Here is a 5,134-nt window from a genome sequence, read left to right on the forward strand (position 1 = left end):
AACACAGAAAGTTTTAGGTTAAAACTAGCGCTAATAACGTCCAGTATTGATGCTCGTCTTCTGCAGTAAGGTTAGACTCAGGCACTAATCTCCTTGTTAAGCAGCCTTGTTATTAAAAGAAAAACACTTACCGATTAAATGTAACGCCGTCCGGACATTTTCCGTGAAGATTTGTGCAGAAAAATGCACCATAAAAAGAAGGCATTCCTGTATTGCTGAGCGCAAAGCGGAACTGAATTACTATCGTAAAATGGCGATGTTTTTAGCTCATCCAAAGTTACGTGATGTCATGTCTATCCATATAAGTCATTGGTAATATCACTAAAGAGAGCGTTCTTTTCTCAAACTTTACAAAGTAACTGTCATGTGGGACAAATTACAGACGATACTCTGATGTCCCGTTCTCCTGAAGGCAGCACGGAGCTGCGCCGAAGAGAAACGCCATCGATACAGCTGCAGTTCTGTGTCGGTTTTAATGTTTTAGGCCACAATATTTTTGCAAGTAGTTCAAAGTTTAAACTGATATTGTTGTGAATCTTTGGTGTAAACTTTACCTTCAAGCAAACGCCCCCCAAAAGAATATCAACACCCCCTTTTTGAAAATTTTGCTGCCAGCGCCCCCGTCATCCTCTCAACGCCCCCCAGGGGGCGGTACCGCCCCCGTTGAGAAATGCCACACTAGGGTATTTTGCTCCACAACATGAGTTTGTAATGATTGAGCTACTAATGAAGTTGACAGAATTTAAAAGCTAAAGTTACTACATCTTCACTGAAGGAACAGCATGTCAATAATTTTAACAAGACCTCTTTAACTTTTTATATTTAAACTAGTTTAATCTGCTTCCTGTTGGCTTCAGTCCATGTTTTTATTTTTTATTCAGATTGAGTCGCTGCAGTTTGTCAGAGCTCAACAGTGCTTCTCTGGTCTCAGCTCTGAAGTCCAACCCGTCCCATCTGATAGAGCTGGACCTGAGTTACAACTACAATCTGAGGGATTCTGGAGTGAAAGTACTTTGTGGTTTTCTGGAAAGTCCACATTGTAGACTGGAGACTCTGAGGTCAGATACCATGTTTTAGTTTTGTGCTGAGATTAATATGTTAAAGTGGTCCTGTCACTGAACTGCAGACATATGGCTGACGTACTAATCCACACTTAGAATCATCATGGTAAAGACTGTTTTGTTCTTCAGAGTGTTTCATCAAAATATGGTTTATTTCCTTTCAAATATTCCACAGTAACAGACATATAATCAGTGATTCATTACGTCACTGTGAAGATTTTACTAGCTAAAATGCTTAATTAATGCTTTATTTCCCTGAGGGATAAATACATACCGTATTTTCCAGACTATATGGCGCACTTAAAAGCCTTCAGTTTTCTCAAAAAACGACAGTGTGCCTTATAATCCGGAGCACCTTATATATGTAAGAAGTTGTAATGTTTTGGTACGACTTTGATCAACTACAAAGCCGCACCGCTTGCAGCATTAGGCCCCCACATACTCAGGTGTACTGTCCGTACTCCGTGAGCCATGCAGACTCCACATGTACTGTCCGAGGACGGTTCAGGCTTCATACTCGAGCGTACAGATTGCCTAACATTCTCCATTGACAATTTTCAGTCATGAGGTCACCGGACAAGGAGGATGAGATCACTTGCCTCTTAGCTTTAAAACAGCAGAAGAAAAGAAGGAGCCTTTAACCCTGTTTCTTCACCACCAGGGCAGCTACCGCACACCTGCCAGTGCTGCACAGAGAGCAGCTGATTATCACCTGAGAGCGGTCCGTGTCACACACAGAACAGTTTGATGTGAACACCGTTTCTCACCGGGCAGTTTATTGTTTGACACAGAGTAAGCATCTGTGGTCATAAAAATTGATCTTTGCGTGTGTCCGGTGGACGTCCACTTTGAGTCCGCATTGAGTCCACCTCGAGTACGCGCAGCCCTCCACGGAGTGAAGTACACCCGAGTATGTGGGGCCTTTACATCGGTGCAGTATTCTCTGAAAAGACGGGGCTGTTTTGTTTCATTTAATGCGCCTTATAATCTGGTGCAAAGTCAGAGAGAGAACAATGGAATCAGGGACACCTGGTTGAAAGAGAAAAGGTAAAGTTCTCTCTTCTTCTGAAATAAAAACAACTAAAAAGTGGAAGATGAGAGTTGACAGAAGTAGAGTCATTTTGGGACAGGAAATCAAGCAGCAGAGGGTTAAAAGAAAAGTTGGGCTAAGTTCAAATGCAAATAATCTGTGCCGGGATATTCTGTCCTCTAATGGGAGAATTTCCTGAACTGACCAGCAAATTTACTTGCAAAACAAAAGAGAGGAATATTTGCTGTGTTCTAACACAATTTTTGTAGAAACCCTGATGAGTTTGACTTGCATTAAAGCCCTAAACAAACATTTAAAGATGTAGAAATTGTTAGACGGATAAAAATTCCAATCAAAACACTTTAAAAATGCTCAGCTATTTTGGCTTTTAAAGTAAGATGTAAATTAAATGTTACACCATGTTTAAACCTTCATTAAATTTAAAAACAGTTTGTGTTTATGTTTTTATCTAAATGCCATCACAATTCCTTTCAAATTTCACCTGACTTCGCTGTACAACAGGTGTTTTTTATTGATGCAGTTTAAGGAGTGCAAGAGCTAAAATCTCCACATCTTTATTGAAGTGGCAACATGTTGTCATTAATATTAATGAGAGCTCTTTAACTTGTTCTGTTTGACTGTTTCAACATGCATCCTGTTGACTTCAGTTCATCTTTTACTCTTTATTCAGATTGTGGAACTGCAGTTTGTCAGAGATCAGCTGCTGTTCTCTGCTCTCAGCTCTGAAGTCCAACCCCTCCCATCTGACAGAACTGGACCTGAGTTACAACAACCTGCACGATCCAAATGTGAAACAATTGTTGGATGTTGTGGAGAATCCAGACTACAAACTGAAGACTCTGAGGTCTGTAGATGGAGCAGTGTTGTTTTAAATCCAGTTAGTATTAAAGCAGGCTCTATTGTTTTCAGTAAACTGCTTTCCTCAGTGGAACCGTAAGAGGAGAATGTTGACAGGCTTCATGACTGGACGCAAAGATAGGGACAATAATCTACCAATCAGATGAGCCAGAAGCTTTTTATGTTTAGGTGTGTTGATGCAAAGATGGCTTTTGTTGTTATATTCATGTCTACAGGAAATGAAGCTGAATTTTGGCTGACAGCCTTCCAAGGAATGTAGTCCTTACACGTCAAATCTGATCTCAGACTGTTTGTTCTCTTATTTTAACATTTAATAACTGATCACTTTCATTGTTGTCACAGCTCTGAGATCTGTCTGACTGCAGCCTGTAATCATAAGGTCTTATTTAAGAAATCAATACGTTTAGTAACCATGTGGTATTTATACAAAGCAGGACATCTGCTGAAGTCCATTCATCACATTTGTCAATTTGTTTCATCTACATCTTTTCATTGAGAGCCACCATGTTTATTTCCCATCTGAGTCACAAAGTTTGTGACTTTAAATGGAGCAGCAGCTATAGTTTGTTTCCACTGTGGACTTGAGTGAAACCTGCAAAGGAAACAAACGTACGTTAGCATGAGAGCAGGAACAGGAATGAGCTTCCTGCTCCTCATTATACTGAATGCACTGCATCCCAGCTAATGAAGAGTCTAGAAACATGAATTTCTCTGCTCTGTTCTTCCTTCTTCTCTTTGCAGATGGGACACAGCATTTCCAGTAATATCCTGAGAGAATATGTCCTGATGATCCACAGACACTGAAGCAGCAGCTTCAGGTGAAGAAACTTTGACTGGATCATGATGATGAGCACTGGGTTCTTTTTTTGTGTTTATATTATTAATTTTATATACTTTGTATTAACTTCTGAATGTCTTTTCTCTTTAGAACAACAAAATTAAAGTTGAGGTTGAAATGCTCCATAAAGAAAAGGTTTCATAAACTGATCTTTGATGCCTACATTCAGTTTCATGTAAGATTAGAGAAACCTGTACAGTAAATATAATCTATTTTCATTTATTTTAGTTTCTTTTTTATATCTAAAAGGGCATTTTATTTAGGTTTTGTCTCGGGGGGGATGGCTTTCGCCCATGGGTAAGGGGGTTTGATCCTCACCCCTGCAGTGTCCTTGGGCAAGCTTACGTTGTTGATTATAAGTGTTTACTGCTGTTTTGGTAAAATGACTCAAGTTTGCATATCCTGTGTGTCTCCAAACATCACAGATCAGTTACAAATAACAGGCTTTCACAGCATCACAACTGCAGGGCTTTTTGGAGGCTGTGAGCCATGGTGCCAAACTGACAGAGGTGGATTAACCCTCTCCTGCCTGGGACAGGATTGCTAGCTTCATTCCTCCCAGTGAATCTTGAAATCAGATTAGCTTCAGCAATGGTCTTAATGCCATTTATTTTAGGCTACCGGGACCTGCACTGATGACTCTGAAGGATAAGAGGCAAATTTCTTTGATCATAGCAACACATGATGGCTGAAATATGATTAGATAAAAGCTCTAAAATAAACATACATTTCTAAAAGCTGCACATCCAAGTCAGAAGCAACTGAATGGAAAATATAGACTATTATCAATAAGGAAAAATTTTTGTAGACACAAAAGCATTTCTAGTAGAATGCGTGTCACTGATTCTGATCACTAAATATTTAGGCCAGCAGGGAAGGCCTTGCCGGCACAATTTTTATTTTGTTTTTCACACAAATTTGATCTCTATCAGTCACAACTTCCTGTTTCAGAAAGAAAACTTGTTTTATTGAAGTGACAGAGTGAAAGAAAATATCAAACATGAGTTGCTGTGTCACCTCTGAACATATTAAATTGTGTAGAAGGCTCTGAATGCTTCCATGTCTTCTCTGTAGAAAACATGAACAGGACCAGATCACAATGTGAGTTCAGTCAAACAGAAAAGTGGCTGAGGGAATGAAGGGAGGTTTGTATGCAGAGTTGATGAAGCACAATCCGTTAAAAGATCTGTTCAGCTTCAATGTCAGGGAAATGATCAAGTTAGAAAAGACTTACAGAACCAGTTTAACCTTTTAGATACTTTCAGGGGTGGAAATTAAAAATTTTGATCACCAGCCATAGTGGCTGGTGGACAAATTTTTTTACCA

At 39.6% G+C, this 5,134-nt stretch overlaps 1 pseudogene; it reads left to right on the forward strand.

Annotated features, from left to right (window-relative positions):
* Positions 1–5,134, forward strand: part of LOC108247130 — a 29,625-nt pseudogene that overhangs the window by 22,600 nt on the left and 1,891 nt on the right.

The sequence above is a fragment of the Kryptolebias marmoratus genome, linkage group LG21, assembly GCF_001649575.2.
Source record: "Kryptolebias marmoratus isolate JLee-2015 linkage group LG21, ASM164957v2, whole genome shotgun sequence".
Lineage (NCBI taxonomy): Eukaryota > Metazoa > Chordata > Actinopteri > Cyprinodontiformes > Rivulidae > Kryptolebias > Kryptolebias marmoratus.